Source organism: Euprymna scolopes, chromosome 45, assembly GCF_053919585.1.
Source record: "Euprymna scolopes isolate OS-2025 chromosome 45, ASM5391958v1, whole genome shotgun sequence".
NCBI lineage: Eukaryota > Metazoa > Mollusca > Cephalopoda > Sepiida > Sepiolidae > Euprymna > Euprymna scolopes.
Window position 1 is genome coordinate 66,033,800 of NC_136526.1, and position 20,837 is coordinate 66,054,636.

The 20,837-nt window shown below is 39.0% G+C and overlaps 1 long non-coding RNA gene across 1 annotated transcript in view; it reads right to left on the minus strand.

Annotated features, from left to right (window-relative positions):
- Nucleotides 1-696: 696 nt before the first annotated feature.
- Nucleotides 697-20,837, minus strand: part of LOC145269860 (uncharacterized) — a 41,510-nt gene continuing 21,369 nt past the window's right edge. The window contains exon 3 of the long non-coding RNA XR_013865273.1: nucleotides 697-1,204. This is a non-coding gene — a long non-coding RNA (uncharacterized LOC145269860). The remainder of the gene's footprint in view (nucleotides 1,205-20,837) is intronic.

Genomic DNA, 20,837 nt, shown 5'->3' on the forward strand with positions numbered 1-20,837 from the left:
CAAATTTTTTTATTTATAGTCTTTGTGGGTTGGTATTCTTACAACATATATCAAGATCAAATTTGGAGCAAATACTTGGAAAGTCCCTTCTGAAGTGATATCTGTAATGAGGAATGAAGACGAAGCCTGATTGAGGAAGGGACAGAGCAGCGTGTTTATTTTCTATGGTACAGAAACCAGAACTTCTGGTAGCCCCGCACGTATAAGTGTGCCCGCAGCATATGATGTTTCATATTACAACATCCCCCCCCCTGTTTAGTTATGTATTTAGGTGTGTAAGACTCAGTTCTAAGTTAAAGTTCTACTGAGAGGGTGTATGGGTGTAAAGTGATTAGTCTGTTATGTTATGTTGGCCAATGTTGTGTGTGTTTAGTGTGCAAGTTGTTTATATTTATCCCTTGACTCGTCCAGATTGAGTACGAGTTGGGCTTTCATGGACTTGGTCGTCTTCTAGTGTGTTTTTTTGTATTGTTGTAGGGTGTGATAGTTTGTTTTTGGACGTTATATACATAGGGCTGTTCCACGTTCTGTGCTGTTGTTGGTGTTGGGTTGGCAAAGTGGGATTTCTTCTTTGGGGTCGGTATTGGTACAGCATGGAGGTGGACTCTGTTGCAGCAGAGTCTTGTCCTATTTGGAGTTTGTACAATGTAGCTTCTTGGGTTGTCATCATCCTTTTGGACTATGGTCCCAGGGTACCACACTCTGTTGGCTTTGTTTATTATGGTCGCATGTTCTCCTCGGTACAGTGGTGGTAGGTCTACAGATTGCATACTACTGTCGTAGTTTCTCTGTGTCCGTTATGTCCTCATCCTCTAAATACAGTGTAATTTTTTGTTTAAACAGTGATATCGCTTCGCTAAGGTCAGGATCAGACCACTGCATCTCTGGTAGATGGGCTGCCATTTTATTAAGACTCTTGTTTCAGCAGGTTGTCATGGTCGTTTGGCCTTTTACACGAACGTAGCTTTCTCATAGTATACCGTGTACTAGACGGAATGAAAAGTTGCGCTTGGTTTTATACACGAAAAGTTTTTTTTTAATCATGAGAAGCGTTCAGTCGAAAGGGACAATATGGCTGACATTGTTGTAGTTTTTCTTGTTCTAGTTTCTTTTCCGTACAAAGGATTGTCCAGGCTTTTGAACGTGTAAGGAGTTCCCCTTTGTTTGTGCATCTGTTTTACTGCTTGCCACCATGAAGTGATATCTGTAATAAGGAATGAAGATGAAGCGTGATTAAGGAAGGGCCGGAGCAGCGTATTTTCTAAGGTACAGAAACCGGAACTTCCGGTTTTCTTGCACATATAAGTGCGCCTGCAGCATATGATGTTTCATATTACAACACCTTCCTCACAAAATGGTATGTCTATTCCGAAAGCCGTTCTTACCATGGCAAGGTTTTTCATGTCTATTCCATATGGGGTTCTTAACATGAGGAGGTTAAAGGTGTCCATTCCAAAACCTGTTCTTAACATTAGGACATTAGGGATTGGCCATCACCAACTTAACAACAACTGTAATTTAATTTTTTACAAGGAGAGGAGCATGCTTTCACCGGGCAACGCCGGTTAATGGGTCCTGCTAGTTTATTATATTTAAAGACAATATTCTATCCGACAACCTTGAGGTTGTTTGCACAGCAACCAAAAAAAGCAAACTTGCTTGCACAATGGTTTGCCTCCAACTTCACTTTTGATGCAAGAGACCCCCACCCCCATCACCACTACCAAATTTCCCTCCCTGCTATACTATAAAAAAAATGCTCTGCTGAGGTTTCCCTGGTTCTTAAACTCTTCAACAAATGACAGAGTTTGAGACGATGGTCGTCTCATTAAAATTAAATCATGTGGTATTACTGGACAAATACTTAACATAAGCAAATAAGAGAATTATCTAGGTTGTCCTCGATGGTCGAACATCAAAACAACATAATATAAATACTGGTATACCAGAGGAGTCTTTCCTTGGACCTTTACTATTCCTGCTATTCATAAATGACCTCCCAGATAAAATTGTCTCAGAGATGGATATGTTTGCTGATGACACTACGTTCTATAACAGACTCGAGGGGGCCCTGTCGGTGAGGCATTAGAATACGCCGACTGCCCCCCTGCAGAGGGTAAAAGTCCCTCAATGGGGGTCCTGGATATGACCTTAAACTATATCCAGTGGTGAGGCCCCAACTTGCGGGCTTTGGGGAGTGTGGAGCCACCCTTTAATTACCATTGCTCCCAGGTCCACTCTGACCCGGAGTGGTAGTACCTGTTAGGGTCCCAACTATGGGTTAAATAGAAACAGACGTGAAAACAACAAAAATATTCTATTAAAAAAAATTTTCTTCAAACTGGATTCGGCATTAAATAACCCGAAAAGGGTTGATATACCGTAAAACAAAAACAACCAATCAATCAGACTCGAGGGGAAAATGAATGGACACATATCTAAGAAAATGACTAAACCTTAGAGGAAAACCTCCAGTCTATAGTGGAATGGTGCTGTGAATGGATGGTAATGTTAGATACTGACAAAACTAAGGTTGTTTCCTTTAATAAAAAAATCCTTCTCAACTACAAATTGGTGTGGCTAATGATACACTGCCTGAAAGTACTTCTTTCAAGCTCCTAGGCTTAACATTCACAGACAACATGAATTGAAACGATCTCTACCGTACTAGAAGGTTACTCACACCTGAGAGTATCCTGTGTCTCTACAAAGCTACTATGGAGTGCCTCAGGGGTCTATCCTTAGACCTCTATTATTCCTAATATTCATAAATGACCTCCACGACAAAATTGTCTGTAAGATGGGTATATATGCTGATGACACCACACACTATAACAGACGCAACAGGAAAACAAATGAACACATATCTAAAGAAATGGCAGAAACACGAGAGGATGACCTTCAATCTGTAGTAAAACAGGGACAAAAATGGATGGTCACATTTAATGCTGCCAAGACTAAACTTGTTTCCTTCAATAACTACAAGAAACCTTCTCTACCACCAATAGCAATGGCCAATGACTCTTTATCTGAAAGTACATTTTTTAAACTCCTCGGCTTAACATCCACAGGAAACATGAGTTGGAACAATTACATTGAGAGCATTGCCAGGATCGTTGCGAAAAAGGTAGGTTCTCTCTACCGTGCTAGAAAGCTACTTACGCTCGAAAGTATCCTGTACCTCTATAAGGCCACCATTCGTTCATGTATGGAGTATTGTTGTCATATTTGGGCTGGTGCATCTGCTAGTAGTCTTTCACTCCTGAACAAGGTTCAAAAGAGAGTCACCAACCTGATAGGTCCTGAACTGTTATCTAAGCTTCAGCCTCTGTCCCATCGACGAAATGTTGCATCTCTCTGCCTATTCTACAAGTACTTTAATGGTGAATGCTCCCACAAGCTGCAAGCACTTGTACCCCCTCTACGTAAATACCTTGACAAGCAGCAAAATCCCACCCCTTCACAGTTGAGATCCCTAGATGTAAGAGAGCCTTCTACTCCAGTAGTTTCTTCCCCAGAACCGCTAGACTTTGGAATTCCCTTCCGGGTTCCTGCTTCCCTAACTGTACTGACATGCAGAAGTTCAGGTGTAATGTGAACCGACATCTTGCTGCCCAACTCCCCATCTAGTACCCCTGTAGCTTGTGTTCCTAATAGTAGCCCCCTACATCAAAGTGGCAATGTGCCTTGTTTGGGGTGAAAATGTAATTAAAAAAATATCTGGGCTAGTACATTTGCCACTTGTCTCTCCCTCTTAGATACGGTTAAAAAGAAGTCGCCAACCTAATAGTTCCCGCACTATCAACCAAACTCCAATCTCTGTCCCATCGCTGAAATGCAGCATCTTTCCGCTTGTTTTACGAGTATTTTGATGGAAGGTGCTCGGACAAACTCAAAACACTTGTATTCTCTGAACATAGATTCCCTCAACAAACCTATAAAGCAGCAAAATCCCACCCCATACTGTAGAGATCCATAGATGCTGTGCTTCTACTTCTGCTAAAATAGCTTCTTCCCTCAAACTGCTAGACTTTGGAATTCCCTCCAAGTCACTGTTTTCCTGACTGTACTAGCATATAGAAGGTCAAGTGTGATGTGAACAGACATTTTGCTGCCCAACTCCCTACATTTGTAAATTTAGTCCCAAATAGAAGCCCCTCATAACTAAGTGCCTTGTTTCAAGTAAAAAAAATATTTTTTAAATAAAATATTTGGCTCTCATTGTCTACTTCCGGCAAATCCAAACTACTTGTAAGATATAGGCATATCATTATGTCTCAAGTTCTTTATATCTTCAAAAATTTATTCATGTTGATTAATTTCGTTATTTTGTAGAAAAAACTAGTTTGTCTTTTTGACTTTGCAGAACTTTGAGTTTTGCGAAGGGGAAAGGTAAAAAGGAAAAAGGAAAATCAAAGTTTGGTGGATTTTAGGTCAGACAACCAGTATTTTCCAAAAGCTGATTTACAAAATGTAGTACCTGTTCTGATGTTACACTTAGTCTATTCTATCCTTAGTGGCTAAAAGACAGAGACAATTTTTAGCTTTGTTCCGATCCAGAGTTCCCCTTTTAAGGAGCTGGACTTTTCTCGCATTTTTAGATACTGACTGGGCCAAAAGTTGTCGCAATTATTATGATTATTATTAATATTTGTAAAATTAGAATGTTAGAAACAATGTTATCAGAGCGAAATAAATATTTACAAATAAAATTAATTATGTTAAAATGTTTTAATAGAAAAGAATGTTAGAACACAAACAATAATTTAAAAATAGGTTTGACCTCTAGAGTCTGACCTAGTCTTACATAGAGGTCACAAGATGATGTGGACTTTATGGAAGAGTTTGAAAGACATGTATCATCTTTTAGTCAAGAGTCGGGAGTCAGAGAGAGCACACTAATTCAGAGACAAGGAGGGACAGAGGCGGTCTTCAGATCGTGATGGCTCCCAGTAGAGGGGATAGTCTAGGACCAGTGTTGCAGCTTTCCAATGAGGAAACATCGGTAAATAAAGCTGCTGTAAATATCACCAAGTCTTTGAGTTGTACGAATCTTTATTTGCAACTTTTCCAAGGATCTATCAAAGTGAGACCAAAGATGGACCAAGTATGTTTCTCATGTAAATCTCCAGAAACTGCTATTTGCCCCTTTCTGTTATAAATATTACATGTCTGTTGTTAAACCTTATCTGTTAATATATCACTTGGATGTCTTCAAGTCCAACATAAACAAATTCCTGATAAACCGTCCCCTTAAGTAAGACACTTTATCAAATCTCCATTACTAATGATTACTACGATATTATCCCATTGATTACTGTACACGCAATAACCCTCCTTATCCCCAAGTGGCTTTTGGGCCTTGATAAGTGGTGACTACCATGTAAAAAAAAAAACATCAACACTGTTGTAAGTATTATACATGCAGTAATTCAACAAACAATAGAAAAACTAGATTAGACGAACACACATATATAGACACGTCAAATAGATGACTGTGACATGTATATACAAACGTATATACAAACGTATATACAAACGTATACACACATTCATTAGAACATTTTGTACCACTAGACGACACGTGAATTTAAACACGTATGTATATATACACACGTATGTATATATACACACGTATGTATATATACAGGGTGTCCATAAAGTTCGTGCGCACTTTAAAACATTTATAACTTTATTTATATTTGCGATAGAAATAATCTGTAAGAAATGTTATAAAGTTTCATGTATCTAGTTTTAAGTATAGTTATTGAATGATTTTTCACCACAAAATTCGTAGCAATTTTTAGATAAGTAAAAAATAAGTAAAAAATATTTTCTTTTGTTTTTCAGAATCAATTTGATCCCATGGCTTAAATTGAGGAAAAAGTAAACTGCGTCCTTTGGTTGGCTGAATTGAAATCTACTATTGCTGTACAAAGAAAGTTTAGAATTGAATGCAATAACAAAGCGCCCCATAGGAACACCATTGTTAAATGGATGAAAAAATTTAAAGAGACAGGCTCTATCCATGATAAACCATGGTCTGGAAGGCCATGTGTCAGTGACGAAAGTATTGCTTCCATAGAAGAATCCTTTACTGCAAGTCCAAGAAAGTCTGTAAGACGGGCATCATTGGAGCTCGGGCTGCCAAAGTCTACTGTGCATAAGATTCTGCGGGCAAAAAAAGTTATAAATTTTTAAAAGTGCACACGGACTTTATGGACACCCTGTATATAGTTCAAGTGTTGGCAGGGTTTTAGGCTTTAGAAGTGCGACCTTTGCTTTAGCGAAAATCAGAGAAGATTTACCTCCTTTGAACATAAACAACAAAACTTTTTACGCGGCATCAGCAAATAAATATAAGGTTGCACTTCTGCAGTATGCTGACATTGACAAATCAGCAATAATTTCCAACTTTCTTGGATTTCCCTTGGAATGGATTCATCCCAATCAATACCAGCCTTCCACATTTCTCCCACCAATAATCGACTCTAAATGGTAACTGGGAGACACAATGATAATGCTGGACACAGCTGATAAGATATGACGTTTCATTCCTAAGCTAGGGTCACAAGAATGCTGTGCGAGGCTGATACAATCAGACCTTGGGTCATATCTGTAGATCAAACCTTTTTTCCATGAAAAACTATGAATTGTCAAAGCCTTGTCTTCTTTCATTAATTCTTGCAGCTTTGTACAGTTAGTATTACAGGATTGAAGATCAAACCCACCATTCTGCAATCTCTCTCTCTCTCTCTCTCTTGCTTGGCAATATAGTTTCTTCAAATCACTTTCAGAGTTGTTGGTGTTAACCAGGTTGTTAACATAAAAATGTGAACTCAACAGTCTGGTACATTCATCTACTGGAAACTTAGATGCGTGAAATTTCAAGGCACAAACTTAAGGTAAGTTCAAAATAAAAGGCTTGCATTAAACCCGAAGATAATGGTTGTATATCGATAACACACTAGACGATCATCTTGCTTTAAAAAGAAGCAAAACCTATTTTTGTCTGATTCCTTCATTAACCTAATCATCAGAAACACCTTCGTGGGGTCTCCCAGCAATGTATATCTGTTGGTTTGAAAGACTAGGATCAAATTCAGCATATCTCCTGTTAAATTTACTCCTGGTTATGCTGCTTCGTTTAAGGATGCTCCTCCCTTGACCTTTAAGGAACAGTAGAAGATGAGCCATATTTTAGTAGTTGCAACAATCTCGTTCTTAAACACTGAATGATGAGGAATCCACACATGTTTTTTTTTTTTTTTTACACAGTGATCACCACTTATCAAGGCCCGGAAGCCACTCAGGGATAAGGGTTATTGCAAGTACATTATGTTAGTGAGGAGATTTGCTGAAATGTTTACTTAAGGGGGCGGTTCATTAGGAATTTGTTAACATTGGACTTGAAGACATCCAAGTTGTAGTCCGGAGGGAAGCAGGCAGACGGAACAGAGTTCCACAGGCGTGCAGTTCTAACAAAGAAGCTTTGTTCATGGAATCTGCGTTTTGATTTAGGCACAGATATAGAGTGGGGGAAATTTTTCACAGTGGATTCAGCTAGACGGGTGTTTTTCGTGAAAGATTGGCGAGGGGGGACCAGAGATTGGAGTTCAGACGAGCATCTGCCATGGAAATGTTTATTGAATTGACTAGGTGGGCAACAAAGGGGTTCAATAATGCCCTCTGTTTTTTGTTCTTATATAGACCCTTTCCTTTCAAATTATGTACAACTCTATCCAATACCTTGAGGACTATTTCGTAATTAGAATTTACCTGAGCCAATTTGTCGGTATCTGAACCCAGTACCACCCTTCGTTAAACTTTCTTATGAACTCTTCTACCTTCTGCATATCGTAGTCAGACAACGTTTCCTTTTCTGAAAGACCCAAAGACTTTCTGCAGCACTGTCCTCAAAAATGTTTTCATAAAGATCTGAATAAGAGGGACACACATCAACAGAGGTTGAGCACTTAACAGATCTCATGACATCAACATAATCCTTTGAAGGTTTTGGTTGATTTTATTTGATTAGGGAATATAAAGTTCCTTGGATAGCCAAAGAGCATCACCCCTCACTAAGAGAGCTAGGCTCTACCCTCCATGCATTTTACCAATCGTAAGGATTCCATGAATTGTAGAAGATCTGCCCCTACCAATCCCTCCAAAGATATATTGGCATCTCTTCGCAGGTCCATATCCAACGTGTAATTCAATTTCTTAAGGTTGTCGACCACCACCGGCAAATGTTCCACACTATGATGTAGATCCAATTCTCCATCAATTGGTATAGACAATTGACATCTTATTCTTGGAGCCAACTCCACTGATGTAGTAATTCGCAGGAATTTACAATTTTTCCTCCCTAGAAACGTCACAATTTTGAGGTTTACACGAGAAACAAATTTTAGGTCGCAGTGCAGATCATGCAAAACCCTGCCACTAAAATAGGAATTCTGACTACGAGTGTCTATCAAACATCTGGGTGCCACAGATCTGTTTCCTCTTCAGAGTGTGATATCCGTAATAGGCAGAATGCGCTATTGTTCGCCGAGAACAGTATCGATACACTCATTAGCCAATGAAGTATCCTACAATGTTGTGGTCATGGGATGAACATCGATCACATATTTTTGTTGTGCGCTTGCGCCTAAAACAATGGCTACCACTTATAACAGAAAGAATTACGTTGCTTCACATACAGACAAATATTTATTTGCGGAAAATTTAAATGTGGTATTTGCCTTCAGTAAACCTATGGAAAACAAGATTTTTAAGATATGTTTTGTGTTGGTCTACCAGACCATAATTATCCATTTTACGTTTATTATAAATTCTTCATATTTTCCACAATATTTCAATAAATCGCTTCAAATAGAAATACGGAAGAATTCTGAAAGTGAAGAAACTAATTTGCGTTGTCACCGCTTCCGCTACGCCAGAAGTTAGGAAGTACTGACTATAACCAAAGATACTGTAAAAACAAAACAAAAAAAAAAAAATCAGTTAAAAACGAATGAGTAACAGGAAGTCGAATGGAAACAGTAATCGTAAAGATTGTAACAGACCAGGATATAATACCCTAGCTCGCTACAAGAAAATAATGAAACAAATGGAATTGAAGGAAACAAAGACTCAATTGATGGATAAGATAAACGTCGTTTATTTACTGTTGAAAGAATGTTTTAGATATAACATGTGTTCATGTCCGCGCGTGTGTAACCAATGTTCGTTGCGGGACTGGTGTTGTAGAAAGAAAAGGAAATGTGTGTTCATCTCAAGTTCGGGTCACTATCGTTTGTTCACGCGTGGGAAGAGAAAGGAGTAACGTAGTGAAAATGAGAATGATAGTCCAGCGTGTAGACAAAGACAAAGAATGGAGAGTTGACGTCAGTTAGCAGTCAGCTATGTGAAGGTGTTCTCAGGGACCAGTAGTAGATAGAGAGAGAAAGAGTGAGAATGTGTACGTACAGTCTGTTAGCTTTTTGTCTCACATAGTAGCAAATGGTGTGAGGCACGCGGTCAGTCCGTAGACCGACCAGCTCGAAAGCTGGGCCTAAAAGAAATGGTTATGGAGTGTCTCTTCCTTTTATACTTGTTTCCGGTGTGTCTTTTGCGCATGTGTGGATTTCCTTTGAAAGGAAGTGACGTCGTCCATCTGTGTGCGTACGTGTGCGCGTGTGTGAGTGCGTGTGTGTATATACACGTGAATGTGAGTGTATGTACGCGAACGTGAATATATGTACGTGTGTGAACGTGGGCACGTATGTTTGTGTGCGCGTATGTATATGACAAGTAATATAGCTTGAAATGTGAATGTGTGTTTGTGTGAGACTAGGAAAGGCGCGCGCAAGATAACGAATATTCCTTATATAGATCAACCCTCATAGCTGCTAACATTAGCGCGGTAAAATCTGCGGCAATGACGCATATTAAACCATGCAAGCTAACATTTAATAGGGAACAGACGGTGGCAGTCGATTTCCCTGCTGAAAAATGTTCCACGAGTTATTGTTTGTTTCATTTCAGTATTGACTTTAAATATAATACAGCAGAACCCTGGCATACAGCATTAAAAATCAGTAATAAAATACGGTACAGTATATAACTCGGACACGGTGTGTTTGAGTATATCGTTAAGTGTTAGTTTTAGTCATTTAGAACTCCTTTAAAGCTTCACTGCTCACTCATTTTTCGACCAAATTTCAAACAATTATTAAAGTTTAAAGATAACCTTCTCAACTATATTGTGGAAAAGAAAATTTTCAAATTTCGTTCAGTAAAACAAAAGTTATGACGAATTTTCTGGTGTTTAAAATCGTAAAAATGTAAGCAGGTGAGCGAGTGAGCGACGCTTTTTATGACTAGATTTCATAGCAACCACGTTGCTTCAGCGAAGAAAAGCTAGTATTTAAGATCGGGAGGGAGTGTCGGCGCTTTAAACTGAGTTATCTCCCCCCCCCCTGGCGTGTTCTAAAAATTCAAAGATAGCTACCTTCATTGCGCTCTCATAAAAACGTGTTTTTCTGCTGTAAAAAACAAAAAAAAAAAAAAAAAAACTACTCGATCAAATTAAATGAAATTTTTTTCAGAGATCTTCATTCCATAACGGATACGTACAATATAACTTTTTTTTGCGATATTTTCATTTTTTAAATGTGTTGATTAAACTGTACAAGTACTAAATCTGTTTATTTATTTTCATGAATTTAATATAATTTTCTTTCTTCCAAATAAATATGTTTATTCTGAATTTTTGAAATGAGATATGAAAATGCTTGCGTTATGCTGATTAATCGGACTATTTATTCTCATCTTGAGTGTTATTAGCACCACTTTCCCGTCGCTGCAACCTGCGACCTTCTTCTCTACTAAGGAAAAGATGTTCATTTTGATAATTGTAGAACTATATTTATTGACAGAAACATGTTCACAGAAATGAATGGACAGTTCCAAAAATATAAATATTTCACATACATTAAACCATCGATGTAAAAAAATATATAAAATTGATACATCCAATTAAATGTGCCTAGTTTGGGGTTAGATAACTCTATGGCAGACACGACAGGAAGACGAATGAACGCATTTTTAAAGAAATGGCAGAAACACTAGAGGAAGACCTCCAATCTGTAGTGGAATGGGGACAAAAGTGGTTGGTCGCGTTCAATGCTGCCAAGACTAAACTAGTTTCATTCAATAATTACAAGAAACCCCCTCTACCACCCATAGCAATGGCCAACGACTCTTTATCTGAGAGTCCATCTTTCAAACTCCTTGGCCTAACGTTCACAGGAAACATGAGTTGGAACAATTACATTGAAGGCATTGCCAGGGCCGCTGCAAGAAAGGTGGGCTCTCTCTACCGTGCTAGAAAACTACTAACACCCGAAAGTATCCTGTACCTCTATAAGGCCACCATTCGCCCATGTATGGAGTATTGCTGCCACATCTGGGCTGGTGCATCTGCTACTAGTCTCTCGCTCCTTGACAAGGTTCAAAAGAGAGTCGCAAACCTGATAGGCCCTGAACTGGCATCTAAGCTTCAGCCTCTGTCCCATCGACGAAATGTTGCATCCCTCTGCCTTTTCTACAAGTATTTTAGTGGTGAATGCTCTGACGAACTGCAATCACTTGTGCCCCCACGATGTGAGCACCCTCGACAAACCCGACAGGCTGCTAAATCCCACCCCCACACTGTAGAGATCCCTAGATGTAAAAGATCTTTTTACTCCAATAGTTTCTTCCCCAGAACCGCTAGACTCTGGAATTCCATTCCAGGTCCCTGCTTCCCCAACAGTACTGACGTGCAGAAGTTCAAGTGTAACGTGAACCGACACCTTGCTGCCCAAATCCCTACATAGTACCCCAGTAGTTGTTGCCCCTGATAGTAGCCCCCTACACCAAAGTGGCAATTTGCCTTGTTTGGGGTGAGAATGTAATAAAAAAAAATAAATAAATAAAAAAAAAAAAAAAAAAAAAAGATGAGACAGGCTTTTCCTACGTTCGATTTCCTCCTTCAATCAATTCAATCTATTTATTTTTTTTTAATAGAAATTGTTATCTGTGTTAGATGAGACGATATATTTTTTAATCAATTTTCACCCCAAACAAGGCACAGTGCAACTTTGAAGTAGGGGGGGGGGCTACTATCGATGACATAAGTTGCAGGGGCATTATGAAGGGAGTTGAGTAGCAAGATGTTTGTTCACATTACACTTGAACTTCTGCATTTCAGTATAGTTGGGAAAGCAGAATCCCAGAAGGGAGTTCCAAAAACTTGCAGTTCTGAGGAAGAAACTATAGGAGTAAAAGGCTTTCTTACACCTAGGGATCTCTACTGTAAAGGGGTGGGACTCAGTTGCTTGTCGGTTTTGTCGGGGGTAGTTGCGTCGAGGTGGTACAAGTGCTTGTAGTTCTTCAGAGCATTCACCATTAAAGTATTTGTAGAACAGACAGAGGGAGGCAACATTTCGTTGATGGGACAGAGGCTGTAGCCTAGATGACAGTTCAGGACCTATCAGGTTAGCGACTCTCTTTTGAACCCTGTCCAGGTGTGAGAGATAAACAGCAGATGCACCAGCCCAAATGTGACAACAGTACTCCATACATGGGCGAATGGTGGCCTTCTAGAGGTACAGGATACTTTCAGGCGTAATAATTTTCTAGCACGGTAGAGAGAGCCCACTTTCTTTGCAGCAGCCTTGGCAATGCTCTCAAGTTCCATGTAAACGTTAGGCCGAGGAGTTTAAAAGAAGTACTTTCGGCTAATGTGTTCTTTGCCATTGCTATTGGTGGTAGTGAAGGTTTCTTGTAATTATTGAAGGAAACAAGCTTAGTCTTGACAGCATTAAATGTGACCATCCATTTTTGTCCCCATTCCACTATAGATTGGAGGTCATCCTCTAGTGTTTCTTCCATGTCCTTAGATATGTGTTCATTTGTTTTCCCCTCATACCTGTTATAGAGAGTGATGTCATGAGCAAATATACCCATCTCTGAAGCAATTTTTGTCTGACAAGGTGTGAGCTTGTCCACCCAGTTTTAATTGTCGTGATAACAATGAGGTGTCACCTACCAAGGTGATAATAAGAAACCTAGGTGATAATAAGAAACCTAGGTGATAATAAGAAACTTAGGTGATAATAAGAAAGGCCTTCGAAGTTGGTGATAAAATTTACAAAACTGACAATCTCAAGAAAGGATTTGTGAAAAGAGAGGAAAATGCAAATGTTTTACAATTTGATGGAATTCAAAACTGGTTTCTACAAACACTCGACTAGCTACAACCACTATATACGATTTCTCCCACTCTCTATCTGTGTCTAAATCTAAACACAGATTCAATGAACAAAACTTGTTTCCCAGAACTGTCCACCTGTGGAACACTGTTCCACTAGCCTGCTTCCCAGTTGAATACAACATGGTAGCCTTCAAATCCAATGTAAACAAGTTCTTGTTGAACCGTCCCCATAAATAATCAAATTCTACTCTATTTTCACCATTGTTGCAGGACTGTGGGTATCGCTGTTAGTCCCGCAAACTCGTAAAAAAAAAATAAAAATAAAATAAAAAAATATGTAAAATGAAGTTGAACAACCAAAACAAAGATGACGGAGGCTGAGAATAAATTTTATACAAAATTTATTTTCTCAAAATCGTAAATAAATTGGAAAGAGAAGACAAGAAAGTTTCCCCTTAATTGAGAGTCTCTTCCTGCGACTGGGGTAATAAAATGTTCTTTATGAAATGAAGCAGAAAAAGTAAAAATTCTAGGTTGGAAATAACCAGTCCTTTTTAGAAATAAATAAACAACATAAAAGTCATTTGCTTACTTCAGCAAAAAATAAGAATAGAATAAAGAGTACATTTCTACGTGGAGAATTAAATAGCGAGTGCGCACGAGTTTAGCATCAGTGGACAGCGGTGTTGATGTTTACAGCATGCTAACTCTTTTTGGCGTGTAATGAGTTTTTAAAGAACTCGACCAGCTCCTGGAGATCGCCAAAAAACATTTATAAAAATGCGTTTATTTTCAAACAATGATTGGACGAAAAGTCAGGGTCTGTGTCACGTGAGGTGCTTACGAATATGTTCGAATGAAAAGATAAAATATTAGTTGTTATGCCTGCAGAATTTGCGTGGGCGTAGAAAGGAAATGTGCACATAGCTGGAACGTTCTTTACACAGCCGCGCACGTGCAACTGGATTTTACGTTTGGGGAGCAAACACGGCTGCACATCATTATTCTGGTTGAGCAGATCTCGCTGTTGTTTGTCAGGACGACCATTAATGATTACTACTCTACTATCTTATATTCATTAAATCTTTATTCTTAACAGGCCCTTTGGCCTTGATAAGTGGTGGCTCCCAAGTAAAAAAAAAAGAAAGAAAATTGCCCAAAACGTAGAGATTCTGAAGAAAACTATGTTGAGGTCATCAGTGGAATAAACTCAGGACAGCCAATTAAATATGGTGAGATTTTGTTGCTAAGCGGGTTTGTCGGGATATGTACGTCGAGGGGGGCACAAGTGCAACGAGTTCATCAGAGCACATTCTATTAAAAGGCACAGAGATGCAACATTGAAGCAATGAGACAGGGGTTGGAGCTTACTTGACAAAGTGGGATATATTAGATTGAAAACTCTTTTTTTATACCCTATCCAAGAAGGAGATGCCAGTGGTAGATGAACCAGTCCAGATGTGGCAACAATACTCCATGAGAGATACAGGATACTCTCAGGTGTGAGCCCAGGGTAAAATGACAAAATTGTTGCCCTAGAAAGGATAACATGATTCCATTTTCGTTTTCGAAAACCGATTTTCTTTTATTGTTGAAGACCATCTACTAGGCAACAAACGTTGGAGGAGATAATGTTACTTCAACAACAGAGACAAGAAGAGCTAGTGTTAAAAATATTCGATAGAACGGAACACTCAAGGAAAGAACATTTTCTGGGGGGTTTTTTATTATTATTATTTTATCTCTATTATCCAGTCAAAAACGGAAATAAATTTTCTTTTGTGCCTTTGAAAAAAAGCCATTAAAAGATGGAGGATATGAAAGCAGTATTAATACAGCTAATCAAATCAGATGGACCAGCAACAGAAAGCCAAGGAAAATTTAAAAGAAGGTGATATTAGTAATTGTACCCACCTCCCAGAATGATGTGTTGTTTTTATAACTTTTGAAAACACTTTTTCGCCTGGTATGAAACGTTTACTGGGTACATAAGTGGTCACTAATGGCCTTGACTGTTTGGGTAAGAGCTTGTCAAAAACGGATCTCACTTTCTGCGCAACCATTGTTTCTGCAGGTGAGACTGCTATTGGTGTTCATATTGGGTCTAATTCTATACACGTGTAGAAATTGTTGCTTTGGCTTGGGAAACTCTTCTTTTTTTTTTCAGGTTTTTTAGCTTCTGGCTTTGTAGTTTCGGTTTTTCTGCCTCCTTTGGCAGATTCTGTTGAAGCTTTCTTTTTCGATTTCTCTGTTGCTGCAAATGGGACTTTTTGTTTCTTCTTGAAAACGTGCAGAGTGTTTTCTTTTAGTTCGAACCTTTTCCTAGTCCTGGTGAAACTACTTCTGGAAATTCCTTTTTTTACTTGTCCTTCAGTTGTAGCTCCTCCATAGACGAGTCTTCTACCCTATGACAGGATTTATTCATAGATTTGTCCCACAATTCGAATCGCTCCATCCAATCAGTACCGAACAGGTTTCCGGATTTCCTATGTACATACACTTTCACTTTTTTAGTAATGCCGTTTAAGGTCACCAGGAGTGTGAGCTCTCCCTCAAATTCCACTTTATCGCCTGTCACAGCTCGAGCTGATTTGTTCGTCTTCCGCATGGTTGGTTTCCTTAGCCTTTTCCACATCTTAAGGTTAATGATGGACAGGTCTGATCTGGAATCCAATTGTAGATGCACAGTTTTATTTGCGATGTTAACTGCGACATATTTGCGCCGGTTCTTATCCGAATCCAAGTTGAATCTAGTCTGTCGGACGCTGTTCTTGTCCTTGTTCTTCCTGCACTGGTTGGCTTTGTGGCCCTTCCTGCCACATTCGTTGCAGTACTTATGTTTGTAAAAACATTGACTCGAGCAATGTTTACCGCCGCAGCAATAGCACAGGCTTGTAGGGGATCCGGGTCTTGTGACTGAGTGGTACTTATTAGGTGTGGACTGAGTTTTCTTATTTCCAGCTTTGCTTTTTCGGGGCGAGTGTTTTCCCGGTCTGAAGTTCGTCCTTCTAATGAATGTTGCGCCTGACTCCTCGACGTGTCTCAGGTTGTTCCTTACGCAGACTACCCATTGACAATCCTCGGCCAACTTCTGGAGGGTGAGGCCCTGTTCAATCTCAAGTCTACAGAGAACATGTCTAATCTCAGCATTTTTGTATGAGACTAGACCCTGTGCAAAAATTAAACATTTGAAGTCATCTGTCTATAAGTCAAATAAACGGAAATCATCACAGTGTTTATTTACCACAGACGCGAAGGTTAGGTAATCATCGTCGTCGCTTTTTTGCAGGTTCAAACACTTCCATCTTCTATGAAAGAGGCATAGAATTTGAGCTGAACAGTTCGGATAAAAGTTTGACCGCTTCAGAGAATTCCCTCGTCTTCCTGGGGAGAATCTTGCTATGTTCTATAGTCCCTAATTTTCTCAAAAGTAGGCGAACTTTACTCTTGACAATCCACGGTGAATAGGTCCTCATATCTTCGATAGAAAGCGTCAAACGTCCCATCCAACTCCGGTTGGTAGTTGAACGTTTCTATAGCCTTCCATATTGTACTTAGGGAAAAAGCAAAACTGTCGTCCCTGTGTTCCGTTCTATCGAATATTTTTAACAATAACATCTTGTCTCTGTTGTTGAAGTAGCATTCTCTTCTCCAACGCTTGTTGCCTCTCTTGAAATTGTAACTGGAGCTGTTTATCACATTCTTTTAAATTTTCCTTGGCTTTCTGTTGCTGGTCCATCTGATTTGATTAGCTGTATTAATACTGCTTTAATGTCCTCCATCTTTTAATGGCTTTTTTTCAAACGCACGAAAGAAAAATTTATTTCCATTTTTGACTGGTACTCGATACAGGAAGTGACGTCACTAGAGGAAGTGACGTCATGAGATAGTCCACTAATCCCCTAATATGTATGGAGTGCTGTTGTCGCATTTGGGCTGGTGCATCTGCTGCTTGTCTCTCACTCCTTGACAGGGTTCAAAAGAAAGTCGCCAACCTGATAGGTCCTGAACTGTCATCTAGGCTTCAACCTCTGTCCCATCGACGAAATGTTGTATCCCTCTGCCTGTTCTACAAGTACTTTAATAGTGAATGCTCTGATAAACTACAAGCACTTATACCTCCTCTCGACGTGAATATCCCCGACAAACCCAAGAAGCAGCTAAATCCCACCCCTCCACAGTAGAGATCCCTAGATGTGAGAAAGCCTTTTACTCCAATAGTTTCTTCCCCATAACTGCTAGACTTTGGAACTCCTTTCCGGGATTCTGCTTTCCCAACTGTACTGACATGCAATTGTGTGAACTCTAAAAGTGTAAACCACGTTTAGTTTCAGAACAGTTTCTGATGGTTCGTTGTTCTACACAAGTCCTGGGAGGTGACTGGTTCGCAGTAGATAGAACAGTTTCCGATGGTTCCTACACAAGTCCTGAGAGGTGACTGGTTCACAGTAGACAGAACAGTTTCTGATGGTTCGTTGTTCTACATGTCCTGGAAGGTGACTGGTTCGCAGTTGACAGAACAGTTTCCGATGGTTCGTTGTTCTACACAAGTCCTGGGAGGTGACTGGTTCGTAGTTGACAGAACAGTTTCCGATGGTTCGTTGTTCTACACAAGTCCTGGGAGGTGACTGGTTCGTAGTTGAAAGAACAGTTTCCGATGGTTTGTTGTTCTACACAAGTCCTGGGAGGTGACTGGTTTACAGTAGACAATTCTTGAGTTGGAATCCACAGAGGAAATGATTCTTCTCGTGTTGTTGACACGAAGAAAAAAACATATGCGAAATTGCTACAGCAAGGTTTAATATTTATGGAGCAATTCTGGTTTCTGATTGGTTGGTAGCAGAACGTGAATTAATTCGATTCGTCAGTTCCTAGCAGCATCGTCTATAAATAGAATCTCCCGACTGTGCGGGATCATACCCCATTATTGTAAAAAATATTGCAACATAAACATGAGACACATGTTCGCAACTCATCCAAACTTTTCCTGTTCGCATACGCAAGGAATATACAACAAACATTACCAGTTAAAAAGCTTACTTATGCATGTACACACACATGCGTGTACACATGCACACACTCCCTTGTTGTTGTTTTTTTTGTTCAGTTAATAAAATACATCCGCTGTATATATATTGTAACTATTGGATATGGCATAATCGCGTTGACATACATTTTAATTCATGCAGATTGCGTATGTATTATTATAGAATCAATCTTTTCTTGAATATTATATATTACGGCATAATCACCGGTTCTCATCAGATCACCAAAGTTAAACAACGTTGAGCCTGGTTAGTATCAGATGGGTGACCATTTGGGAATTCTAGGCGCTGTATGTGATCTCCGCTTATCTCGGCATTTGTTTCTGGTCATCCTGTACGTACACTTCACTTGCCACTGGTATTTAACAATGTCGACTCAGAAGAGATGTCGTTGGAAATTGCACACCTACTGCCACAAAAATTTCACGTGCAGGCGCCCCTACGTGGGTATCCGTAGTCTGTTAAAGACTAAAGAAGCCTGTTTAACTTGGCTTTAACATCCTCCCTTTTGATGTATCTCCTTAAAATGTACTTCTCTCAAGGTTGTCATTCCTTTTTATCCGGAGTCGTACGAACACGTATATCTGGCGTATACAAGATCGGTGACGAATATCTCTCCCCTCAACATGCTTAGCGACCTTCCACAAGTCGACTTACAGCCTACGCTACATATTTTTGCATCGCTTTTAATTTAAAAGAAAAATATTCTGCAATATTTTTTATAAAATGGCTTCGGTTATAATTGTAGAAGTGTGGCCTTTATGACAATACAAATGGACTTTTATGGCCCTTGCGGGATTCCGATTTTGACATACCTGCTCTACAGAGCGGTTGTATAAATGTGGTACAATCTCTGATAAAAATTTCAACTGCACAGAAATTTCAGCCTGACATACCAAAGACTGTCCACAACAAGAAGTGTCAAGCCTCAGTACAAAACATGAAAAGTGTTTGAATATTTGTCCATTTCGAACAATTTTAATTCATGTGTACTGGATTTGCTGCTGTTGGTTTTTTTTTCGTTTTTTTTTTTTTACATTTTCACCAGAAACAAGGTACATTGCCACTTTGATGTGGGGGCTACTGTCAGGGACATAAGCTACAGGGGTACTATGTAGGGAGTTGGGCAGCAAGATGTCTGTTCACATTAAACTTGAACTTCTGCATATCAGTACAACTGGGAAAGCAGAATTCTGGAAGGGAGTTCCAAAGTCTAGCAGTTCTGGAGAAGAAACTATTGGAGTAGAAGGCCTTCTTACACCTAGGGATCTCTACTGTGAAGGGGTGGGATTTAGCTGCTTGTCGGGGGTATTTACATCGAGGGGATACAAGTGCTTGCAGTTCGTTGGAGCATTCACCATTAAAATACTTGTAGAACAGGCAGAGGGTTGCAACATTTCATCAATGGGACAAAAGTTGAAGCTTAGATACAATTATTGATACAATTAAATTATTAATTCAATTTTTTTTTTGTTATATTGAAATAAAGAACACATTTATATTTCATGCTAATTTTTTTGTTATATTTTTTGTTAAATTACTTGTGTAACGTAGCATGGATAGCTGTATGCTAATACTGAACCGTGAACGAAATGACATCATGTTAAAGACAAAGAAAACTATAAAAAGGAGAGAGCACATTCAAGAGGACGATCATGTTAGAGATGTGGAGGACATTTGAGAGCATGTACCAAAATCAAAACCAAAACGTAGATTCCATGAACAAAGCTTCTTTCTTAGAAGTGCACGCCTGTGGAACTCTCTTCCGTTTACCTGTTTCCTACCTGACTACAACCTGGATGTCTTCAAGTCCAACATAAACAAATTCCTGATGAACCGACCCCCCCCTTAAGTAAGACACTTTATCAAATCTCCAATACTAGCGATTACTACAATACTATCCTACTGATTACTGTACACGCAATAACCCTTATCCCTGAGTGGCTTCCGGGCCTTGATAAGTGGTAACTACCTTGTAAAAAAAAAAAAAATGTAAGAAACATCACAGCCGTAACAAGAAGTCATGCATGGTGGAAGAATGAGGAAATAAATATCATTGTACAAAAAAAAAAAAATAATAACGAGTTGAAATTGTTTTCTATTCTTTGTCTATTTTGCGACTGAGGCTACAACGTGTTGGGTTGACATTACACTTGTACATTTGTATTACATTCTTGCATATAATCAAACTATTGCATGTTTCTAGATAAAAAATATATATTCTGCAATAATTTTTATTTTATGAATTCAATTATAATTGTAGGATGAGCTCCGTATCACAACATAAACTGATTCTTATGGTTCTCGCGGGACTGATGTTTTGACGTGGCTGCCGTATCCAATATAAAATATTGCTGAAGGATTGTCTTTTATACGGCAGTGCCAGAGGAATTCCTTAATGCATTTTTTGAAATTTTCAAATCAGAAAACAAATCAATACTTGAAAAATGATCTGAGAAAATCAGAAATAAATTAATAGTTGTAAAAAAAAAAAAAATCAGAAAATAAATTAATAGTTGTAAAAAAAAAAAAAAATCAGAAAATAA